We start from the raw sequence: 14729 nt of genomic DNA, 5'->3' as shown, positions 1-14729 counted from the left end.
ACGAGGTTGCCTATACTTTCATATTATACTGTATGTCATGAAAGGCCTATAAATATTCTCCTGATATTCTAAAACTGGTTCTTAGCAGATGCTATTTCCATGTGCCAAGGCAATTAGCTAGCTCATATTTCAGAGTATCCTGCCTGGAGTACCCACCCGTAAACATTCAGAAAGTCCCTAAGTAGCCTGGTGATAGAAAAGTAAAAGGGACCTCTGAGAAAGGAACTATACAAATTACTGTATTTAGTAAGTATTTCACCATATTCAGAAGAAAATGCCCTGTAATGTTTTATGTATTTGGAGACACATTTAAATTAATTGTTACATTTTTGGTCCCTCTCCCTCTTTTAGTCTTTCTGAATAATGGGCTTTTCCTTATGCTCAGAATAAAAAACCCACACAGGTATCTGGAACACTCAACATGTTCCAACATTGATGTTATGAATTTATTTTAATTTTTTAATCATTGAATATTTCATATAACCTAAGTAAAATTTTAAGAAATATGGGAAAATTGCCAGTGGGGGAATGACATGTTTAAGTCAGGTAGCAAATTCAGAGTGAAGATAGGAGAAGACAACCACATCGTTTTTGGAGAAGAAGAAGTATAGGAGAAAAAAATCATTTTGCATGTACGTTTTGCATCAAGTTTTGAATTTATTCATTTCACATAAATACTTAGTATAAAATGTAGCACCAAATAAGTTCAATATTACTTAAATTCAATAAATGTAAAATACATAAATCATTGAATTTTCACTCACTCCATATTTTCATCAGTCTGGCAGCTTATTAATTTTTCTGTTTGGCTAAAAAACTGTGAAAACAGAGAATCCATGTTCCATGAAATAATTCATATTCAATAACTCCAATGAAATTCTAGATGGGTAAGTTTCAAAAATATATGTAAACAAAGCAAAACTATTTTAAAAACAAGAAATACTCAATTCCTCCAATCCATTACCCCAGCCAGTCGCTCCGCTGAGCAGCTCCCTTAGCAGTTGCAACCTGTGGAGATATAGAAGAGCCCTGCAGGGAGCGCTGCACCAGGCAAGCCCGTCTCCCTCCTCCCTGGACCCCGTCAGCACCTGAGTCGGGACTGTCGCCAGACAGGGCATCTGAAGTAAAAGGGGCATTTAAATCAAACCGTATTGGCATGGATTGAGTTATGAAACATAATGGTCCAAAAGACGCTAGTGATGGGACAGTATGACTTCGAGGACTGCCACTGGTTTCAGCCAAGTGTGAAGTCCTTTCAAGGGTTGGAAATCGAGCCAAATAGGTAACACTGATGATGGACCACTAGGGGAGAAGGACAGGGGAGGCCTTCCTGCAGTTTGCTTCAAAGGAGGCAGCAGAAAATGCTCTCGGGAAACACAAGCAAAGAATAGGTCATGGGTATATGGAGATCTTCAGAAATAGCAGGAGATCAAAAGATTTTATGACCCACCAAGATGACTGCTGGATCAGCCACCCAGACCACATGATAGACCAATAGGAGGAAGAGAGGGTTATTATGGACCTGGGTGTGGAAATATGTATGACAGAATGCCACGAGGACGTGATGGATGTGATGGTGGTTCTGGAGATTTTGATGACTGTGGTAGTTATAATAATTATGGCAGTGGAAATGACGGATTTGATGACAGAATGAGAGAAGGAAGAGGTACGGGAAGACGATATGGTGGAGCTAGTGATGCAAGTTCAGGTTTTCACGGTGGTCATTTTGTACATATGAGAGGATTACCTTTTCCTGCAACTGACAATGACATTGCTAATCTCTTTCACCACTAAATCTACTACAAGTGCCTACTGATATTGGAGCAGATCAGAGCAACAGGAGAAGCAAATGTAGTTTGTGACACATCAAGATGCAGCAGCTGCCAAGTCTAAAGATAAGCATAACATGCAACATTGAACTCTTCTTGAATTCTACTCCTGCAGGAGGCTCTGGAATGGGAGGCTGCGGCAGAGATGGAATGGATATTCAGGGAGGTTATGGATCTGTTGGGAGAATAGGAATGGGGAACAACTGCAGTGGAGGATACGGTACTCCTGGCCATGGTGGTGGAGGCAGTGGAGGTTATTCTGGTCAAGGTGGCATGAGTGGAGGTGGACGGCGTGGGATGTACTAACACGTAACCACAAACACAGAAGTCCTTACAACAGCATCTGGTCTACTAGCCTAGTTCTTACAGATTTCAACTTCTCTTATATTTAAAGAACTTTATAATGATTGAAGGAATGTGTTTTCAAAATACTATTTGGAAAACTAATAGATTGTGGTGAAAAAATCTGTTTTCTGTAGGTTTTATTGCATACTTTGACTTAAAAATAAATTTTTATATTCAAACCACTGATGTTGATACTTTTTATATACTAGTTACTCCTAAGGATGTGCTGCTTTCATAAGATTTGGGCTGATGTATTTTACTATCAGATCTACAAGAAGAAGAAGAGAGTAATTTTAAAAGTCAGTGGTTCGCCTCTCCATAACTAGAAGTCTTAATAAACAGACATATGGATTAGAGCTTAGAAAATAATTAGTGTAAACTTTTTCTTTAATTTCTCTTGGACATACTGTAAATATAAAATCTAAATATGCGTGTAGGTGGCTTCAGGAGTACAAATTCAGCTAATTCTATGTGAGTCATTCTTTTCAAATGTCATTTATGGGGCATGACTCTGAAATGTTGATGATTCAAGAAGTATATGGATTTCTGATTATTCTTAATTGTACTACCGGGGGATGGGAGTGTTGGAAGTTAAACACTAGCACTAGATTTTAGAATAAAATCCCCTGAGCACTTGACTGAAGTCCAAAAAAATGTTTCCAAAAAGTGATAGTTGTTAGTTTTCTCAAAACATCTTAGAACTAGGTTAAGGTTCTCAGTGACATGGGAATTCAGTTCAAGTAACAAAAGTACTTACTGTGCAGTATAATTCTCACATGTATTTTCAGTGTCCTGCCCAAGAGTTAAAGCATGTTTTTTTCAATAATTGTATGACTGACTACTAAAAAATAAAAATGTAAGAGACAAGTCCATGTCATAGTCTTAATTAAAATAAGAGTCCTGCGAGTTGGAGTTTGCATCTGATTTCTATCTGGAGTTTCAGAACCACTGTGTTATAAAATGCTGCAAGTAACAAGGAAAAGGTGCTTTTTACATTTAATCCCTTTGATCAATGTGGCTTTTTTTCCAAATTGCTTAATGGATCAAAATGAAACCTGTCAGTGTGAATTCAGTTACTGAACTTGTTAATTCTTGCTAGAAATAGTATTGTTGTAATACATATCAGTGTGGGAGATAATAGTATGGCATCTCTCTTAAAAAAATTAGAAAGACTCTATTTTATATATGATGAAATTTCTTTTTTTTTTTTTAAAGTCAACAGCATTATCCTGACCTTTGATATTCTACCTGGGAAATATAAAAAAATAAGTAATCCGCTAAGAGCAGAAATTGGCTGGCTGACTAAGAACCCATTCCACACTGCTAACGTTTCTATTATATTGGTGTTGTTGATTACACATGATAATCATTTGCATATTCCTAGAGTTTAATTTTAAGAAATAATTCCTTTTCCATTTCCACTTTTATCTACTTTGAAAATAAATCCATAACTGTGGTGGGTAGAAATTAAGCAAATGATGCTTAGCAGTGTCCAAAGATGATGTAGTTGTTCTCAGAAGCTGACCAACAGCTATTGGGAGAACATATTAGTACGCTTTTTAACTCCACTCTTGCCTACCAGAGATGTCCAGAATTGCACCGTGATATCAAAAGAATTCTCTAATAAAAACACAAGTAAGATGCAATTGTTATGTGTGTATGCCCATGGGGATAAACATTATTCTTTGAACAATAATGGACTCTGCAACTAATGGCTTTCCATTCACCAATGTTACTTACTCTAAAACTGATGAAGAATAGGCCACTAGACATCTTTATTGTAGCCTCAAGATAAAATGCTGCAATTACAGTAAAATCATTGTAATTCTGTTTAAAAGACACTCCCTCCATAATTGTAATAAAAAAGTCCAAATCTTTACTAATTGCGACCATTTAAAAGGACCAAGCATAACATTTCAAAAGATAGAAAACCAATCTGAGTTGCTTTTAATGACTCATTTGAAGTGGTCGACTGTTGATAAATAAATAAATAAATCTTCAGAGCTAGACAGCATAGATTCAAATCTCATTATTCTTTAGCAGACTAATCAAACTTGTTGAAACTAAGTTTCCCCATTTGCAAGAGTAGAGTAATAAAGTCTATTTTTCGGACGTTAAAAGATTAAACTAAAAACAAAACAAAATTCAATAAAATAGGAGCAAAGGATTTGCATAGACATTTCTCCAGAGGTAATAATATTCAAATGACCAATAAGCATATGAAAAGATGTTCAACATCACTATTCATTAAAGAAATACAAATCAACACTATGAGATACTACCTCATGTCCATTAAAATGACTACTGTCAAAAAATAGAAAACAGCATGTATTAACAATACTGTTGAAAAACTGGAACCCTTGTACACTAACTGGTGGGAACGTAAAACGTTGCAGCCACTATGGAAAACCAAACGGAAGTTCCTAACAAAATATAAAATAGAAATACCACACAATCCAGCAATCCCAGTTCTGCATATACATCCAAAGAACTGAAAGCAGGATCTTGAAGAGGTATTTGCTATTTGCACACCCATGTTAATAGTAGCCTTTATTACAATAGCCAAGAGGCAGAAGTAATCCAGCTGTTCAATGGATGAGTGGATAAACAAATGTGACATATATACACAACAGAATATTATAAAGCCTTAAGAAGGAAAGAAATCCTGCCATTTGTGACAACATGGATGAACCCTGAGGGCATTATGCTAAGAGAAATAAGCCAGTCATGAAATGACAAATACCGTCTGATTCCACTTACATGAGGGACCTCAAGTAGTCAAATTCATAAAGAGAAAGTAGAATGGTGTTTGCCAAGGGCTAGGGGCAAGGGGGAATGGGAGTTGCTGTTTAATTGATACAGTTTCAGGTTTGCAAGATGAGAAAGTTCTAGCAATTGGTTGCACAAAAATGTGGATATACTTGACACTACTGAACTACGCACTAAAAATGTATAATATGGTAAGTGTTATGTCTTTTGCTACAATTAAAACTAAAATGTATTTTAAAGATTATACTAAATGGGAAAATATACTTCAAGCTGCTGGCACCTAAATGACACCCCAAAACAGTATTTTTGATGAAGAGGCATTACACTTCAGGCATTTTGGGGCAAAAATGCCCATAGTGGGGAGAGCCCTGACTGTCACATACTAGCTCTGTGAACTTGGCCTGTTGCTCACCTTCCTAAGAAGATAAATGTGCTTTCCTTGCAAGGATGTTACCTTATGGATAGAATGTAAAACATAGAAAACTTCGTATAAAACATAGAAAACTTATCCATTTAACTTACTTTAAGTCATTTGCTTGAAGTAACAGGTACTAATTAAAATATTCTAATTATTCCCAATTAAAGTGTCTAATAAAGTTGCATTTCATTTTATAAACTTAAGCCTACAGTTTCCCTATCATTTTTTTCCCATTCACATTATCTTTGATATTTTGGTTGAAATATGTGCACACATATGTATTTATGCATATATATATATACACATATACACAGATTTAATTATGACATGATTAAAGATGTTTTTATTTTGACATAACTAGCACAGACAGTTGGAGTTTTCAGAGTTTAGGATAGAGGATATCCATTGTAAAAAAAATAATGAAGCAAAGTTTAACCATTGTCTTGCATGTTCAGAAAACATAAAGATATGGTATTATTTTATTGACAAAATACTAAAACAATCATCTGAAAAGAGGCATTTTAGCAATACAGCTAATACCGTTAATAACATAAAGAGCTTAAAAGAAGACTGGGGAAAAAATGAAAAGAATCACAATTTGTCACTTGCTATGTGACTGTGTATAGAAAACACACATATATACTAAATTTAAGTTATTTTGTAATTTACATCACCAGTAAAACAAACTACCAAATGATAAAACCTAACAAAATAAAATTAGATTGTTGCGATAGTTAAGTTCTTAAAACTTTTCCATATTGAAATAGTATTTTCAAAATCAAAACCATTGTTTCCGATGAAGCATACGTGCAAATAGAATGTTGAGTTTTAATTGTCCCTATATTAAAATGAGAACAAGAACGCTGATTAAAAGCAGACAAACTACAGGGTCCACCAAATTCTTAAGATTACTATTTTTTTTTTGAATGTGATTGCTTTAGAAACTATTAAATGGACCAATGAAATACTCTGTTACTATTCCTGAAGGACGGAAGAAAAAATTTGTATTAGGCTACAATACCGAGATTCTGAATGCAAAAATCTGCTACACATGCTCAGAAGTGGGAGACATTTCTGATTGAGGCTGTGCAGGTTTTGATAATGAAGCCTGTGATCAGCATATTGAAAACGAGGCGACTTCAAGTAGAGTAGTGAGGAAAGCATCAATACTTTGAAGCAAATTATACAGCTTCAGTGGCCAAGTGGTTTTATGAAGACTTTTTACCTATATTTCTACTTTGTATATTTGCACACTATATCATCATTATTATTAGTTTAGTTATAAGACATGCTAATATAAGTGAGAAGAACAGCAAGCAAAAATCACACATTCATCCCTTGTGAAATAATCATGCCATGAAAATATATGAGAAAAGTACATATATGAAAGCTGAGAAGTATGAAGAAGGAAGGAATCAAGGATCTCTAAAAAACAAAATGGAACTTATCAACAAATAGTGCAGTTCAGTACCTGTGTCTATGAGGAGGCAAGGACTCAGCCATCCTAGCTGTCAGCCACGTCTGATGTCATGACACAAAGTGGGACTGTAAAGCCTCTAGGGCGTGCCTGGCAGATCTGACATGGTGCAGTGACCATCTGGAAACTCACTCAGAGACACTAATGCTACGAGACTGCTTTCCTTCATCCAGGACCAGAGCTAGCTGCATGAATACAGCAATGGCACCACTTCTCATATTACTCCAGGGCAGGCACTTTGCATTTGTGGTACTTGCCTTTTCTCTGCATCGGTGAAAAATAAAACCTTGGCTATGGAAGTATTCTGTCCTTCAATTAATAGGAGAAACAAGTAAATTCTAGTTCCACCAATCACCATTATCTATCTCAAGAGAATTCTGGACGTACCACCAAAGATCCATATTAAAAAGCTCTCATGAAAGAGAAGGCCAAAGGATTCCACCAGAAATGAGGACATGTGAGCATATCTCCTTAGCCTCCAGGGACTTGCCTCATAGACATTAGCAAACCACTACTTGCCGTCAAGCTCCTACACCCTCAACCTTGGGTACCAGCTGTGCCAGTTCCACCCTAGAGGAGTTACATGGAAGGGGGAGAAGGACTGAGGCGAGGCAAACACTGACAGGTAGTGATTAACATTTCTATCAGTGGGCACAGGAATATTCGCAAGACATGACCGTTAATATTTTCTTCCCTATCCAGCTGCAACCTTCTATTTCTTTTTAATTCTTTTCTATTAGAGATCGCATTCCACAGCCCTCCCCCAAACACCCCACCACACCCCTTAGCTAGGTGTAGCCCTGTCACTAAGGTCAGGCGAGTGGGACGTGCAAAGAAGTCATGTGTGACAGTGTTCAGGTCACTTCAGGATACCCTTCCTACTGATAGGAAATGGTAATTCATGGAAATGTGAGAGAAAATCTGAAAGTCCAGCTGGAACAGTCCCCTTAATGGTTCCATGGTTGGGAAAAAAAATTCTGTCTTAATTCAGGCACTCTAATCCAGTCTTCTTTTTGCCAGAACTTAACCTATTTCTAATATGCCGGCGATTGTAACTGAGGCAGAAGTGAAAGAAAGAAATCTACACTGTCTGGGAACTCTCTGGATTCAGCCACACAACCATTCACCGAAGTGCAGTAGTTGAAAAAGAGAAGAAAGATATTGGCTCTTAGTATTACTTAATAGGCAGCAAGAAAAATATTTAAAAACTTTAGAGCAACAACATTTTGTGGTCAAAGAGAAACCATAAGAAAAGAATTGGACAAATTGGCAGAGGGAATGCCAAGATGCATCTAATGAAGATCTGCTGCCAGTCTGAAACGGAACATGACAGTTTTGGCCATTTTGGTACATTTTGGAATTTATGGACTAAAGCAGCTTAGTACTTGAAACTTTGTATTTCATAAAAATTAAATTTCTAAACTACAAAACAGGGCTGTAGATTGTCAGAATGGAAATAGCCCCCAAAAGCAATACAGTTCCAAAAGGCTTTACTTAAGGACTGTTAAATTGAAAAGGCAAATTTAATATAATGTTCATTCAGTAAGTATTTCTCCTGTTAGCTCTGTGCCAGTCTCTGTGCTAATGCTTGATGAATTGTAGAAGTCTGAGGGAAGAGACTACAACCTGTAACTGTTGAGACTTCATAGTCTAGTAGGGCAGCCAAGTCTGTAAACTAGGAGAAGTGGAAAGAGTAAAAAAAATAAAAGGATTTTCATACATAGGAAAATGCATGCAGATACTCCTGGAGCATATTTATGGGAATTGGATTGTGTGTATGAATGATCCACAGGTCAGCCTTTAAAAATACATACATAAAATAAAATAATTCTGGCCAAGAGCATGAAAACTAAAGCTGAACATAAAATTATAAGAACACAAAATGTCACTGAGACAGAATCATGAGATCTAAAAGCAGTCTTTCGGTAGTCTTATTTTAAGAGCAGGAAAATAAATGCTTTATAGTAGTACATGATATTCCTTTTGTGTGTCTAGGTAAAATGTTTATGCATATAATCCCAAGGGAGCTAACTTCCCAGAACCAGAAAGGCATACAGTTGACCACACATTTATTTACCAGCAAATGAGATCGCATTCTCAGCTTGAAATGCAGAAAACTTAACCAGGAAAAACAGAAAAAAGAAAAAAAAACCCTAACATGTCTCAACACATTCTAGGGGTAGGGGAGTATCTGCCTTGTAATTAGCATGTAAAAATAATATCTAAATCTATAATTATAATTAACACTTTGTTTTTCTAATTATTTCATCTGTTACCTATTTGAAGATACCCATATATAAAGTATATATAAAATATATACATTCATGCAGAGACCTATGTATACATACATATAAAAACATATATAACACATACACAGAGAAATTTCTTAATCCACTTATACTTCCTGACAGTTCAGTAGACATTATAAAAGCTGGAGAGTTGAAAGGATTATGTGCTACAATTTCTACCTTAGAATAAACCCAGGGCAAACAGACTAAATTTTGTACTCAATTCAGACTTCCTGGAGGGATCTGATAATTGCGGTGCCAGCTCTTGTGAAGAGTCACTCTCAAGAAACTAGCACATCAGCACGTATCTCTGACCTGCCTTCCTCATGTGGCATCTTACTTAAAACCAATCTTAAATCCTGATGGTGAGTGTGGTGGTGACGGCGGCACTGGGTGGGGTTAAGAAGTAGGGATAGGAGCTAAGAAGTAGGGGCTAAGAACAGGGCAGGGGGCAGGGTGCTACACAGCAATACCCTTCTACTGCTGTAGTAACTCACTGGTCCCAGAACCTCCAAACCCACCTACTGCTTCTCTTAAGTCAATTGCCTCTCTCTTGATTGAACCCCAATGATTTAAACAGTATGAGTAACAGTCCAGTTGTTATAAAATACACTACTATAAGTGTTATAAAAACACTACTTGCTATTCTTTACCAGCTCTGAACTGCAAGTATGTAACTGTATACAAAGGCTTTCCTGGATTGTTAAACAGAGTGTGGGTCGTCAAAGATGAAGAGAGAAAGAAAAAAACACAAGACTGCAACAAATTAACTGTGAAGAATTCCCAGGGAGAGTCTAAATTCTCCACTGTGATGAAATATAGTACTGGTTACCACAGTTAAAAATACTGTTTCATAGGAAGAAACACTAAGTGTCCTTTTTTTTACCAGAATTGGATAACCATTATTGAGAAAGTAGTCCTAAAACAGAGACTGTAGTAGTATAATTTGTTTAATTTCTCCAAATTAGTGTTCATTCTTCAATTTTATTTTTGGTATATATTGTTGAAAGGTAAAACAGTGAAACTATCCTTCCTATTATTAATGCACCTCAAAGGTAATTATTTCACAACACATATACATATGAAATCATTATATTGTAGAGCTTAAATATATACACTTTAACCTGTCTATTATATCTCAAAAATATTTCCTTTTTCAAAAAGGTACCACAAAGGAGGGTCCCCAGGAGTAGGGTATGCCAGCTCCTCAGAAACTATAACCGCAGTATATCACAGATCTGTGCAAAGCACAGAAACGATGTTCTTTAAGGATTCTCATAGAGCCTTTTACAGCAATAGAGTCCTTTGCTTGGAGTAGGCATAGAGACCAATCGCTTTATTTATTTACTAGTAGCAGTAAAAGTTGATAGATTCTCAGAGGCTTTATTCTGCAGCCACTAAGCATCAGGAAATAGCTATCCTAGTCCATCAGCCATTATCTCTTAAAATATGTGTGTACTCTAGAACCTCAACTCAGATGAAAAAGGGAAATAAAAAGTTAGGAGAGGTTTACTTCCTATTATTCAACATATCCAAATCAGGCATTTTAAAAAAGTCAACTTACAATGTGAGTGCCTCCAAGATACTTCAACCTTCATTTTACACTTTCACAACATTGGACATGTCCTTTAACTTAAATTAAGGTTGATTCTGTAAAGTTAAGTTGTAACTCTTCACTAGTGCTTTCATTTTTTTCTAAACTGTATTAAAAGTCACTTAAGGAATGAATGTAAGCTGAATTGGCTTGTGGGCTTTGTAACATGCATGGTAACCACCTGTTAAAACAATGTTCAAAATGAGCTCCAAGTTTTTTGTGTGTTTCTTAAGGTGATAGGACTGTGGTTACAATTTTTTTTTAACACTACCGTTTTTGGGGGGCAGTTTTAAGTTCCAGAAAAATTGAGAGGAGAGTACAGAGGTTTCCCATATGCTCCCTGTCAGCACCCCAGCCAGAGGAGTACCTTTGTTACAATGACGAGGCTACTCAGACACATCACCACCACTAAAAGTTCACCGTTTACCTAACAGTTCAGTCTTGGGGCTGTACATTCTAATGACTTTGGACAAATATATAATGATATGTGTCAACCATTATACTATTATATATAGTATTTTCACTGCCCTAAATTTCCTCTGTGCTGCACCTATTCATCCCTCCCCCTTCCCTCATTGCCAGGCATTTTTATCGAAAAAGAAATCTAACCTAGAAATACAGTAGACTCTTGAACAATGCCAGGATTGAGGGAACAAGACCTCCATGAAGTCGAAAATCTGCATATAACTTTTTACTCCCCCCAAAATTTAACTGCTGATCACCTACCATTGACCAGAAGCCTTACCAGTAACAATTAACAAGTAGTTTATATGTAGTATGTATTACATACTGTATCCAACAATAAAGTTAAAGAAAAGAAAATGTCTTTCAAGTTGTTGTAATCCTCCAAAAATGTTTCCAGTATATTATTGAAAAACAATCCATGTGTAAGTGGGCCCATGCAGTTCAAACCCATGTTGTTCAAGGGTCAGTTGTACTTGAATTTCAATGTAAGGGTAAAATTATAGTTTTAGTACATGAGCTATTTAAAATAGCATGGCCATCACTCCTACTTTTGTCAGATTTTTATTAAATTGCTTTCAACATACAGTATCTTTTCTTTCTTAATTACTATATGTACTTCAATGAAATCAATATGTAAGTAGTGGTATTATATCATTCATTACCAATTAATTCACTGATGTCCAAATTGCATACTAATTTATTACATAATAAAGGTAATAATTTTATTGACTTTTAAAACATGAATGTTTGAAATACACAATATATGAACCATTTATTTATAAGCTAATAATTCTGGCTCCTTACAATGATCTGGTTTCCAGTTCTCCTAATGGGCCCATATATATATATATACACACACATATACATATATATATACACATATATATATGAAAGCTTTTCATATATATATGAAAGCAAGAATGGTGTGGGGGAGTTAATTACCTTTTCCCATCCCAGTAAAGTGGTATTCCCATTGTTTCCCACTAGGAAATCTTGGGTTCGTTCTTGATTTTATCACTGCTCAGAATCAACAAAGTAGAAAATGCCATGCAACCAGTGTATCTGCTTAACATATCCTGTTGCTTAGAGTTTTTTGTTCATTTGCTTTATTTTAAAACCACATAACTATACCCTGAATATAATGTGCTGGTTCTATCTACTATACTTACTTTTTAGTGTTAACTTCTCTACATCCTCAAGTTAAACTTGTATTTTTCCTAAAACATAGAGATTAGAATCTATACAGGAATTTTTATACTAGTAACCACATATGTCAATGATTTTCAAAAGGATAAAAATTCTCTCTGTCAATATAATGACATTGTGGTACATTTTAGAAGGCAACAAAATTTTGTTCAAAGAGCACTGCTAGTATAAACCAGTCAACATTATCTGATGTCTCTATGTGAATGCCTACTCACTGAAAGTTTGTCTTTGATTTTATTATTTCTCCATGACTTACATTGAGGAAATTGAGAAAACGAGCCATCAACTGACAGTGTTTCCTGTGTTTACCTCCTCTCACATAATACTTCCCATCCATGCTCCTTACTCCTAAAGGCTTATCACATACAAAATACATTTATATATTTGCATTGCATATACTATAAAGTATATTTATTTTTAAATCACTCAATTAAAATATAATGAAGAGTTATATTTTCAAATATTATTCAGAATAGATTTCAAATATAATTCAAAAGAAGATATAGTTCAAACTTTCATTAACAAGTTACTTGTAAAAAAATGTTGGTAAGTAAAATGGTCACAAGAAGTAAGGTAAGGATTAATTCTACTATTAATTATTAATTATGCTGAGGCATTCCAAAGCTTTGTTTTCCTAAATAAAAGTGGTTATATTTTTGTGGTAGAAAAGCACTAAACAGAAGTGCTTCAGTTAAATTGTTTCTGCAAGAAGTAGTTCAGACTTCCTTGCTTTCTTTGCCTTTATATAAACTGAATATGCAAATCAATTACTTAAGATATCAGTGCTGATGCAGAACATTTAGATTCATGCTGTAGACTTATTTCAAGCAATACCCAATAACCATGGGCTTCCAGCTGAAAATGAACCAAAAAATAAACAACATCTTGAAAGATACAGACAAAAAATTTAGCTAATGACTCCCAAAAAGAGGAAGAAAATATGTAAATCAGCAAAGGAGTAGTTCTTCTAAACAAGGATCCAACACAAGCAGAGTTGAGAAGCCATGTTGTCAGCAAACATTTTCTAATGTCAATAAGCAACAGGTGTTTAAAGGTGAACAAAGATAGCACTTACCTTCTCCATGTCCTGATAAAGTCTTTACAAAAATGTAATTGTCTTACTAAAATGGCAATGCTAAAACCTGATGTTTCTCAAGTAAATCATTAATTTTTCTGTACTGCATGTGCTTTAAACAGATTACTGAAAATATTTCAGTAATCCTTTCCTTAAATTTAACATATAATTCCCATGTATTTTTACTCCCAGAGATCACATAAGAATAACTGAAAACACTAGGGCAATAAAATACCCTATTCCATTTCTGTAAAGGCTGGCTCAATGAATCCTAGAATATTTAATTCTTTCAGACAGCTCAGCTGTCCTCAGTAGTTTAAATCAAACACATTTACAAACTGCCCAGGTATAGACTGGTTGCTTTTAATAATTCAGTAAAGTAGTGTGAATATAGTAAGAGGATACTAAGGTATTCAAGATTAAAGTATATTTTAGAAAAGACTAATTTATTTTTAAAAGGTTTTAAAGCAGCCACCAAGAAATTAAATGTCATAATGTGATGCATTGTTTAAATACTGAGAAAAGGTTCAAATTTTTTTTCCAAATGAGGGCAGGAGAAACAGAAATTCTTCCCCAGATTTAGGTATGTCATTCCCTTGCTAGCCTTCCGGATTGTTTTCAATATTAGCACAGACTTGAATAACACAGATGTGTAAGGGGCCTGCTTTTACACGAGCATTCATTTATTAATAATACGATGTTTAAGCTTTGTTAATAGAAAGAACATTTAAGACGAGGTCCTCCATTAAGTACCACCAGTGTCATTTCACATCCCTGTTAACCTGAGCTACATTCATTTTAAAGTAAAAATCGGCTTTCCTTAGGAATCCCTGTGACAAGACCAGCTGCGTGTCAGGTTAGTTGGTGGGTTTTCCTGGGTTGGGGGCTGGGAAGCCAGGAGGAAAGCGGCCTCGGCTGACGTTACTGCCCGAGCAGGGCTCAGCGAGCCGAAGCCCGGCACGCGGATCCGCGCAGTCCCACGGATGGCTGCCGGGCCTCTGGGAGGGCAGGTGGGGGGGCTGGGGGCACATTTGCCAGGGTGACCTCCTCCTGCCGGTGCGAACGCGCTCAGGCCGGGGGAGCCGACCGCGACCGGAGGCGCCAGGGACCAGCCCCTCCCGACGGCACCCCGGGGCCCCCGGCGCCATCTGCGGGTGACCCTGGCGCGCCCCTCGCCCCGCAGGTGTCCCGCGGAGGCCGCAGCATTCCGTGCGGAGTCAACGCCGAGCCTCACACCTGATTCCAACGCTGCGGAATCGGGAG

General features: G+C 36.4%; 1 protein-coding gene and 1 pseudogene across 4 annotated transcripts in view; one reads left to right on the top strand and one right to left on the bottom strand.

Moving 5' to 3' along the window:
• Positions 1–14729, bottom strand: part of SPOCK3 (SPARC (osteonectin), cwcv and kazal like domains proteoglycan 3) — a 375273-nt gene that overhangs the window by 358452 nt on the left and 2092 nt on the right. The gene's annotated exons all lie outside the window — the stretch shown is intronic.
• Positions 1157–2135, top strand: LOC118914360 (heterogeneous nuclear ribonucleoprotein H3-like; annotated as a pseudogene).

Source organism: Manis pentadactyla, chromosome 1 (genome assembly GCF_030020395.1).
Source record: "Manis pentadactyla isolate mManPen7 chromosome 1, mManPen7.hap1, whole genome shotgun sequence".
In the NCBI taxonomy this organism is placed as follows: Eukaryota; Metazoa; Chordata; class Mammalia; order Pholidota; family Manidae; genus Manis; species Manis pentadactyla.
This window is presented reverse-complemented; position numbering and strand designations above follow the sequence as displayed.